Below are 11606 nucleotides of genomic sequence, written 5' to 3'. Positions count from 1 at the left end.
ATGCTCATATAAACTGATGAACTTACACACGACTAGTATCAAATTTTTACCTTCTGCTATATGTGTCCCGTCTTATTTGTGCTTTTTGTGCAAGAGGTTTTTGATATCTCAAACTGTATCCTGTTATAGGACAAAGTATGAGTTATGTTTTTTTCCCTCTCCCCTTCGTTTTTTGTGGCCTCTATCTTTCCACAGAGTAATGGCAGCGCTATCTCGGCAGCAAGGCCTCAGTAAATCGTTCCCCCTGAAATGTTTGTGATGTTTGTTATGTTATGGCGATTGTACTGAAACAACAATTTCCCTCTGGGATTATTAAAATGTTTTTATTATGATTTATTGGTGATATATTGATGGATTTATAAAATGTCCTCGAGTACTCTGAAAGGCACCGTTAAAGTTGCAAGAGGAACCACTAGCAAGTTTTATCCCAATGCAAAAGGTGAAGAGGTGAGGGGAAGCAAACCTCTTCTGTTTGTTATTTTGTATCGTCCACCAGGCCCTTACTCTCAGCTTTTTGGATCAGTTGTCAGATTTCTTATCTGATTTGGTGTTAAACACTGACAAGGTTATTATAGTGGGTGATATTAACATTCATGTTGACACAGAATGTGATAACCTTAGTGTAGCATTTAAAACTATCCTAGATTCAATTGGTTTTGCTCAAAATGTGCATAAACCGACACACTCTTGGCTCCATACTTTAGACCTTGTGCTGACATATGGCATTGATTGTGAAGAATTAACAGTATTTCCGCACAACCCTGTCCTGTCTGACCATTTCTTAATAACATTTGAGTTGAACCTAACTGAGTTCTCCACCCCCGAAAGAGCGTTCCATTATAGTAGATCTTTATCGGACAATGCTGCATCAAACTTTAAAGAGTCTGTCCCCCTCTTAATATCCTCAGTATTGCAGATTTGCCCTGCAAATAGCAGCAATGTTGTTTCTCCCATTCACAAATAGATGTCTTTGTTAACGGTATTACTTCGTCATTGCGTTCTGCATTAGATAATGTAGCTCCCTTGAAAAAGAAGGTGATTATTCACAGGAAGGTGGCTCCCTGGTTTAATTCAGAGCTGCGTTCCTTGAAGCACAATGTTAGGAAATTGGAGAGAAAATGGCGCTCTACACACCAAGAGGAATCCTACCTAATCTGGAGGGACAGTCTATAGGGTTTCATCCAGGTTTTTCGCACATGCGCGCCGGACTGGTAGGCAAAAGGCGAACACAATGGCAGACGCAAACAGAGAAACTGACGAGTTCTCCACGTATTTTTCTTCTTTAGATAACGTATCACAAGATCGTTTTAAGAGTAAGTTGATGGTATCAGATTGCCAGATCCACACAGCAAAAGCCTGAAGGGACGGAGTGAGTCTGTGAAATGCTGGCCAAGTGTTCTGTACCGCGACATATACAGCTGCCTTATAAACACGCAGGCCAGTACACACCAGAGAGCATGGAAGCATGAAATCACTGGACAGCTACAATTATTTTATGTCAGGAAAAAGGCTCCAGCAACCCCCGCGACGCCACGAGGGATTAAGGGGTCAGAAAATGGATGGATGGACGTTCAGACATGTTTGTGTAACCACAGAAAGTGGAGTCGGACATAGACCGCGCCTCAGCAGAGAGGAAGACACGCCCGGTAGGTTAAAAACAACATTGTTCACTACGGATTATTTTGGTGTTTTTGTCTTGTTAAAATGGGTGGGGGTGTCGGCGACATTGCAGCATAAACACAGACATACTAGCGCGTGTGAACGGGGGCGTAACGGAGCCGCTGTCTGGAGCAGCAGCAGCCGCCGCTGTCTGCTGCTCCAGACAGCGGCGGCTGCTGCTGCTGCTTCTCTCGGCCCCGTGTAGCGATTGCCACCTCCCCTCCACCGCTATTTAAGTAGAACAATGACTAGAGCAGAATTAAGTTGTATTTACCGGAGATGAAGTGTAGACTGCAAATTCTGTCATGGTATGATGGCTCCCCCAGTCCATTGGGATTGTCTGCCTGCGCTCTTTTCATTGAAATTATCAATTTCTTTCTTCTTCCTTCGTCCTTCGGTAAACGACAGAAACGTACATCCAACGATTTGAAATGCCTCTGTGTGCAACCGGGAGCACAACAAGTCGTAGGCATTGTTTAGATTCCAAAAATAAACAAACTAAAAGTACGCTCTAAATCACCCGTTTTGTCATGTAGTAGACGAGAGCAGTACTGTTTTTGCCTACCAGCGGGACCCGGATGTAGCGCTGACGTCACGCGTGAACTGGTCTATTGTTGTATAACAAGACCCTTCGCAGAGTTAGAGCAGCATATTTTTCATCATTAATTGAGGAGAACAAAAATAATTCTAGATTTCTCTTCAGTACAGTTGCCAAACTTACACAGAGTCACAGCTCCGTTGATCCATCCATTCCCTTAGCTCTTAGCAGTAATGATTTTATGGGATTCTTCATAAATAAAATTGATTCCATTAAAAATAAAATAATTGGCATCCTCCCAAACATGATTACCTCGTCCTCAGTAAGTGAGGCAGCGTTGGAGGAATCTATAGAACCTGTGCAGTGTCTGAGAGCTGAGCTATCTAAAATTTTAGCTTCATCTAAACCTTCTTCCTGCATGTTAGACCCAATCCCAACCAAGTTGTTTAAGGAGGTATTCCCTTTGATCAGTGGCACTATTTTAGACATGATTAATCTATCCTTAGTAAATGGATATGTACCACAGGCTTTTGAAAGGTAGCTGTTATTAAACCTTTACTTAAGAAACCTTCTCTTGATCAAGATGAGTTAGTAAATTACAGACCTATATCTAATCTTCCTTTCTTATCTAAAATTCTTGAGAAAGGAGTTGCTAATCAACTATGTGAACATTTACAAAGTAATGACCTACTTGAGGAGTTTCAGTCAGGCTTCAGAGCTCATCATAGCACTGAAGCAGCTCTGGTGAAGGTCACCAATGATATTCTCATGGCCTCAGATAATGGACTTGTGTCTGTACTTGTTCTGTTAGATCTCAGTGCTGCATTTGATACAGTTGATCACAATATTCTCCTACAAAGACTTGAGCATACTGTAGGGATTAAGGGGAAAGCATTAGGCTGGTTTAAATCTTATCTGTCGGACAGATTCCAGTTTGTTCATGTTAATAATAAATCTTCCTCAAACTCGAGGGTCACCTGTGGAGTACCACAGGGTTCAGTCCTTGGACCAATTCTCTTTACTTTATATATGCTTCCCATTGGCAAAATTATCAGATAGCATGGGATTAATTTCCACTGTTATGCTGATGACACTCAGCTATATTTATCCATAAATCCTGATGAATCCAATCAGTTACTTCGACTGCAGTCATGTCTTGATGACATCAAAAGCTGGATGACTTTAAATTTCCTGCATCTAAATTCTGACAAGACAGAAGTTGTAATCTTTGAACCAGAGTCCTCAAAAAAATAAAGTTCTTAATCAATCACTTAATCTGGATGGCATTAACTTGGCCTCTGGTAATAAAGTAAGATTGATGCGGCAGAGGAGGCTCAGAAGGCAGGCTTTGCTCACCCATCTATTGCCAACTGGTAGGCATTTTAAGATTGACAGCCTATTTCCTACTTTTATCTTTAAAAAAACATTGAGGATGGTATTAAAAACGTGATCAGGTTGAAATTGTGACTATTTTTCTATAAATAATTAAAATGAAGACCCAATTTTAACATTAGAAACAGTATGACAGTAAAGTTAAGCTACTTTATTGCACCTACTGACCTTCACAGCATTGATCATTAAGGAGGGAAACATTAAGGGAAAAAAACAAATTTTTATGTCTGTCCACCTTTACAGTGATTAATCTATAAATTATGTGCAGTTAGTTCAGCCCATTTTTTCAGTGAAATGGTAAAAATACCAGAGAAGGGAAGCCATTCGTTACATTTACTATACTTGACTAGTTTTACAACACTATACATTTTACCTTTTCTTTCTTGAGAACTATAATTTCTGCATGTTAAGCAGTTAAAGTTTTATGGTGTGAAAAGATGAGCATTGAAAAAAACAATGATGGTAACATTTGGCATTTTTTATTTACAGGAAGAAACAGAAACCAAATATGTGAGGATAAACACTTCTGTGCCGATCCTCCAAATATTTTTTAATGAAGGGGACCTGAAACCAGCCTTCAGGCTAAGAAGGGCCACCATCGTCCTCCTCCTTCAGCTGCTGCCCATCCAGGAGGTCCATGGATGGCCACAGGAGATAGAGGTGCTGGTGACCCTCTGCTGGCTGGCCTGTGGTGCATCCTATAGGAAAACAGCTTGCCAGTAAGATCTCTTACCTTCTTGTCCTTAAATAGAGCCAACAATGACACACAATTGATAGATTATATTAATTGGATAGAAGATTGAGACAGATCAGCATATTACCTAAATTACAAGTTAATTTTATATTTGGTACAGGTCTAGTGGAGGCACGCTACAACAGACACCACGCCAAGGCTGATTAACATCATTGAGCGTGTCTTTGGTGGTCTGAAGACACGGTGGGTGTTTCATCTTCTTAAGGGCGCTGTAGGCCCGCCCGACGTTTGCCCCAAAAGTAATCGCCGCCTGCTGCATCCTCCACAGTATTAGTATAGCAGCAGGTGACCAGCTAGACGTGGAGGACGAGGAGGTTGATCCAGAGGAGGATGACCATCCGGCGGCTGAAGACAGGGAGCTGCTGCAGCTGGCTGCATGTTTAAGTGAACATGACTACACCTGACCTAATGTAGATCAGTTCTAGTCATGTTCACATGCTGCTTCATTTCATTTTTTCACCACCTGTGAAAATACATTAAATAATCGTTAAATAATTTCCATTCCAACTATTTTTAATTGTAAGTTTATAAGCATTGTCTATTTGTATGAGATCTTAATAGGAGTTATTTCTTTGTTTTAAACCATGTTAATAACTGTTAATAATTTGTTGAATATATTACACCTTCATTCTGTTCCAAAGATAAAACATTTGTATAAAATAAATGTCTGTTTTTTCATATACTATTATTACTATTATTTTCTTTCCCTCTTTCTCCTCTCAATTATCCGTGTCCTGACTCAGAAGAAACTCACTTAGATAGGAAAAACATTTATAGAATGTATTTATTTATTTATTTTATATGCTGCTGTCGTCCTAGGCAGACATATACAATTTATTCCAGCAAGTATTGAGTTAATAAAGCAACACACGTCAGTCAGATAAACACAAAACAAATAAATCATGACCAGCGGTATTATGCACACTACTTTTTTTAATTACGCACTAACTCTGTAAACAGGCCACATAGGGAAAACTTAAAAGTATAATGTTCTCGCCTCAAACGATCTTAAAACGTACTTTTGAAGAACAGCAGCAGCAGAAAAGGGAATTTTTAACTTACCGCTGTGAGCTCTGTTTGCGCTGTCTCGAATCAAGCTGCGGCCGCGGTGCATTCTGGGCAAGCGGTCAGTCTGAAGAACGCACAAGTCTGCTCTGATGCATGCTCGATAAAGAGGGCAGGCGCGAACAACATCCGGGGAATTGGGCGCATTCTCGATTTGGCGTTCTCAGCATTGGAACAGTGCTCGGGCTGAGGCTGATGACACACGAGAACGCTGAAGAACGCATATTGAGAAACGGCCTATGTCTGGTTCTCTGCAGGGTGTTCAGGCTAAAAGATTCCCCAGGAACGTGAGCACCTTTTAAAGGTTCTGGAAGAGTCCATTATGAATTGAAAGGAAAAAGTAAATTGTGCACTTTAGTGTTTAATATCATAGACTTAAATCTGGGTATAGAAATGTTTGAGATGTTTAGTAGTAGATAATGTTAACTAAAATGTGTTGTGATATTACCGCCAGGATCATCAAAATAATTGATCTTGGATTGGATTCTGAACAGTGGAAGAGGGTCACAAAGGAATTCCACTCTGCCCGTAACAGGAGACCCCCAAGGCTTGGACGGCCCTTTTTCCCAGCAGGAGGTCAGCTGTGACCACTCCTGCTGAGATAAAACCTTTCTCCCACAGACAAAGAACCTCTCTTTTCTTCGGCTCTTCTCCTGACTCCAAGCTGCTGAGACACACTGAGGACCAGCACTCAAGGAGAGGGGGGAGCCATGTGACTGAAGGCCTCCCGGAACCATCGATGGGGCCTGGAAGAGGCCGCGAGCAGAAGGGAATGAGCCTTTCTGAAACTCAGTTCCTCCCTGGCATAGGGAGAAACTGCCAGCCGATTCAAAGATAAGTCTCTCACTTCTGCTTAAAACAGATGCCGAAGTGAAGGAATCTGTCTATGCCAGCTTTGTTCTGCTTTCTCAGCGCACCACAGACGGAGCTGGTTCCAGGCAACGCAGAGCTGAAAAGCCGGCACAGAAGCAACGTCCCCATGCCGAGAAGAGATCCGCTTAAATTGTGACTGCAACCGGGGTCAGAGTCTGCCTGGAGGACCAGGCCTCCGACCCAGACCACGCCGTTAGCCACATGCTGCTGCAAGGCTGACGCTAGCCTGCCAAGAGCCAAGCGCTAGCCCGCTAGCGCTAACCAACAACTTCCTCCTTCAACGCTCCTTCCGTGAATGGCCAAACTGAACAGAACTGAAAAGGACAGGTTTGGGCAGCGGGCTGAGGGTGAAGTTAAAGGTTTATTGGGAAATGTTTGTAAACCGTGGTGTTTAGAACAAAAGGGCTAACCGGTAGGTCGCGCTAGCTAACAGGATATTAGCCTTGCTAACATCCGGTTTCGGATCCCTAAAGGGAGTCCGTTTTAAAGTGTAAAGCGTAAATGTTCTGCTCTGCCATCCTCCGATGGTGTTATAAGCCTTATTCCCGCATCAATATGGTATATTAATGCCGGTTTTCAAGGCAATTTCGGCAACTTTATGTTGTAACCTCTTAGCCACCGAGTTGCCACAGCGACCCCATGCGCCCGGAGGGAGAATCGCATTAACAAACTTGGTCATAAGGGTTTAAATGATTTTACAGGACAAACCGGTCCTCAGAATATTATTTTAACAAATAATGTTTTGTTCAACTTGGGCTTTGCATTGTGAATGGATTGAAATACATGGCAAATGTTTTAACTCCATTCCATGTTTTTGTTAATCAGATCTGCAGTGAACCAGGATTCACTGAAGTATTCTGATTATGACCAACCACTTTTGTTTGTCTTTTGTTTGTTTTTGCATGTAAATAGTTCCTTAGCTTAGCTTCTCTTTATCTTCATTTTGCTTAGTAGTTTAGTTAAGTTTCACTAGCCTAGTAGAGGATTTGTTAATCGAAATATTGTGATAATTCAGGTAAACAGCATTACATAGTGATGTTCTCTGGATGTTCATTTTATTTCTGTTATTAAATTCTTGAACTTGAAAAGAAGTTGTCACTCCTTTGTTCTATGTGTGTGCAGGTTTTGCTGTTAAAAGATCTCTAGTGCTCGAATTCCTCCCTTTCAACCATTGTCCTGATATCAGCTTAAGAGCTGATCATCTCCAGACAATTCTTAACAGACAGAGAGTTATTTATGAAGCATTAAATAACTTTTAACAGTGTATAATTGCACAACAAATGTGATGTCTTAGCTACGTTGCATGTTTGTTAGTGTATATATGTTTGTTTCCCCTGTTAATGGGAAGGCAGTGGGGCTATAAAACGCTGCTGGTTAACAATGTTGGGAGCTGCTAACCTAACCTCTGTGACCTGTGAAACAGGGTTTTCTACCCGTTTTTGTCAATGCTGCTGAATTAACACCAGGGGGTCTAATGAATTCACTGTTAGTGGAACCCAATATTCAGCCAGACACAAGGGTAACGTAAAGAAAGTTTATTGGAAGGATGAATACTGGAGGAAACAGGCAGACGAACAGAATTAATCCTCTGCTAAGTCCAGGGACTTGCAGGCAGGGCAGCAGAAAGCAGAGTCCAGGGGAAACAGGCAGGATAAGCTGCATGGAGCAGACACTGAATGGAGGGAGGATAAGGGAGAGGAGGCAGAGTTCCAACAGCAGCTCTGACTGGACGGGTCGAGCACCCGGTCCCATCCAGATCCCAATAACTGGCAGAAACTCAGAAAACACATCAGTAGTGATGGGTAGGGCAACACCGATGTGTCGGCGCATGCGTCGGTCTCATAGAGAGAAACCCGTGTCGATGTGTGTATCGCTACAGAAAAGTCACGTGACCGATACAGGACCTGTTTCGAACTGATTGACGAGCCAAATTGTGTTTATAAGGAAGCGCATCTGTCAACGGGATGCGTCTGCCAAAACAATCTTGCGTGTTTTGCGAATATACAACTCATCAGAAATTATGGAGCTTCCTCAACCAAAAAGAAAGGTTTCTGCTGTGTGGGACCACTTTGATGTCATTTTGGAAAATAAGGTATTTGTTTTAATTTCCTTGTTTCATCCTGTTCCTCTCAGAGTTTCCACTTGATTTTCTAAATAGAAATTCCTTTCAAAGTGACCTTTAGTTTACTGTTCGTGTTATTTTCTGCAGGTTAAATGTCGCAATTGCTCAACAGAGCTTGCATATTTGAAAAACAGCTCCTCCTCAATACTGAGGCATTATAGGGCCAAGCATTAGAATCAGAGTGCGAAATACGGGGGGGTCCGGGGGGGCTCGACCCCATGAGACCCCCTGAAAGCCTCAAAAGCAAAATTTAAAGGGGGTCTTAAATTGTGTCAAAAAAAATTTAAAATGAAATATTTTTGTCACTAATGGTCACTAAAAATTTTTTAAGCTCAACATGTCCAATATTTAAAATTCAAAACATTTATTCACAAATATCAGAATTAGAATCAGACATACTTTAATGATCCCAGGGGGAAATATGTTCTGTTTTTTGCCAAGTGGAGCCAGCCAATCCTATTGGCGGATGCAAATTAGCCATGTGCGCGCCAAACAGAAGAAAGACGTAACGTTGACAACAATTAATACTAAAAATGTTTAAATTTTAGTATTAGGGACTGATCTTATCTGTTGTGCCTGTGCACTTTATCTGTTTCACTGTTGGTGAATGAGAAAGTCCTCTCGAGTCCTTGTATGTCTGAATGTCAAGAATTGACATTAAAGCTGACTTTGACTTTGACATTGTAATGTTATAGACCTACTGCATATTGAGAAAATTTAGATCGGTATTGCGCAACAATCGGGAGATGGGGACCCCCCCCCCCAAATATTGACAGGTATTACGCACACTGATTAGAATGAAATCCATGATACAGCCATGATAAACTGAGGTACACAGGTATTTTACAACTTACTGACTTTGTTTTATTGATAATTCCGATTAATTTATACTTTCTCATTTTTAACCATCAAGCTTCCAGGAAGCAGATGCTCGATGAGGCTGTGCTTAATTTCATTGTGAAGGACTGCCAGCCCCTCGCCATTGTGGAGAATGAAGGGTTCAGGGAGCTGGTTCAGCTTCTGGTTTGACTTGGTGTGGTTCTCAGACCATCAAACAAATGTTGGCCAAAAAGTACGAGGAGGAATGGGAACGAGTGAAAATGGAAGTACAGCAGGCTGTGGCAGTGAGTATAACCGCTGACATGTGGACATCTGTGAACATGGAGGCTTACTTAGCTCTAACCTGTCACTACATTAATGAAAATTTGCAGCTGTGTACATCTGTGTTAGGTGTGCAATACTTTCCACAAAGTCACACTGCTGACAGTTTGGCCCAAGTAAAAAGGGCCATGATGGAGGACTGGTCCATGATAAATAAAGTAAAGTGTCTTGTGACCGACACAGCACCAAACATGATTGCATGCGCTAGACAGCTCCAAATTCGGCACTCAATTTGCATTGCACATAGTCTCAATTTATTAGTTAAAAAACCATGTGATCAGATCCCCACTCTTAAATCCATCAGACACAAAGCCAGGCACATTGTCACATACTTCAGATCAAGCACTACAGCCAAGGAGAAGCTTGCTCAAGTGCAGCAACAGATGGGGCGACCAACCCTGAAACTTATCAATGAGGTGCCAACATGCTGGAACAGCCCGTATGAAATGCTGTCAAGGCTGCATGATGAGAAGGAAGGGAGGTGGGCTGTGCCGTGCACCCCCTTCGGTGCTCCCAGTTTTAAACACACCTGAGATCAACATGCAACAACACAACATCTGAGCAGGCATAGGGAGGATCGGGGGTCTTTTGCTCACCCCCAATCTCCGATCGCGGCACAGAGTCTGGGGCCTGGAGGAGGTGCGGGCCACTGGGTCCGGGGTCTTGGCGGGGGGCTGCTGCGGGTAGCCGGCGGCTTACCGGGTTTGGGGCTGACACCTCTGCTCCCCCCAGGAAGGGATGGGGGGCAGGGGTGGCTAGGGTAAGGTGGGGGTGGGAGGGGGTTTATTAGGTATATAGTGGGTGAGGGGGGGCTCTGGTCGGGTGGCCCGTACGGGTCGTGTTGGCCCCCCCTCTTTGGGGGGCCTGATCCGGGGGGCGTCTGGTCCGGGGGCGGGGCCGGGGGTCGGGCACTGGCAGTAGTATAGTTTAATTGTGGTGACCCCCCCCACCCCCCCACTGGGGATTTTTGGATGTGAATGTTATGTGGGAATGTGTGTACAGCGTACTTTTTTTGTGTCTGTGTGTGGTGAGAAAAAAAAGAAACACTTCTTGTGCTTGCTCCTTTCCATCAAGTTACAGTGGAGTTGTCTGCAGAGAGGATCAAAGGTCATCCCAATGATGAAAATGCTCTATATGCCACTTGAACTTCAACCTGGCACACTGACACAGCACGACACCTACATGAACACCTGAAGCGTCGAGTTACAGACACTGCTTCCAACCTGGAGTCATTAAGTATGTTGACCCTGGCGACACTTCTAGACCCCAGATTTAAATCACTTGGGTTCCACAGTTCCTCTAAGTGCAATGAGGCCCTCAGCAGACTGCGGACAGACTGTGCATCAATAGTTGGAGGCTCAAATGAGCCCCAGCCGGGAACATCTTCACAACAGCTGTCTGCCCCCACTTCAGGCATTATATTGAGCATTATTTCTTTGTTGTTTGTAAATCATGTACTAAAATGCCAATTTGTTTTTTGTTTTTTAGATAACCTTTGGGAACATTTTGATCTTGAAGTGGGGAGGCAGACCAAAAGTGCCACAGCTGATGCCATCCATGAGGTGCATAGATTCATGGCAGAGGGCAATATTGCGAGGTCCCAGGATCCTCTTATATATATATATTAGAAAAACCAAAAGAGGGTTTATCCAAACCTCCTCCGCCTGGCCTTAACATTTTTGTGCACTCCAGCTTCATCTGTGCCGTGTGAGCGGGTGTTTTCCACAGCTGGAGAACTAATATCCAAAAAGTGTAACAGACTGAATTTCAAAACGTTGCAACACCTTATTTTTATGAATAAAAATTTGTAAAAAAAAAAAAAAAAAAAACAGTGAACAAGCATCTTTATTCACAACATGTTCAACTAGTTCATGATGCCTCATCAACCCATCACTACACATCAGAGTTAACCAGGCTCAGTTACTCTACAGGCAGGATAAGAGACACAGGTAGACAGTCCCAAAGTCCAGAAACCAGGCAGGTTTCAGGCGGGCAGGCAAAAGCAGAACTGGGGTCAAGCAGGCTCGGCGACAAAAGGCAGG

Source organism: Fundulus heteroclitus, unplaced genomic scaffold (genome assembly GCF_011125445.2).
Source record: "Fundulus heteroclitus isolate FHET01 unplaced genomic scaffold, MU-UCD_Fhet_4.1 scaffold_56, whole genome shotgun sequence".
In the NCBI taxonomy this organism is placed as follows: Eukaryota; Metazoa; Chordata; class Actinopteri; order Cyprinodontiformes; family Fundulidae; genus Fundulus; species Fundulus heteroclitus.
The sequence above is the reverse complement of the archived record's forward strand: the minus strand, read 5'-3'. Positions refer to the sequence as shown.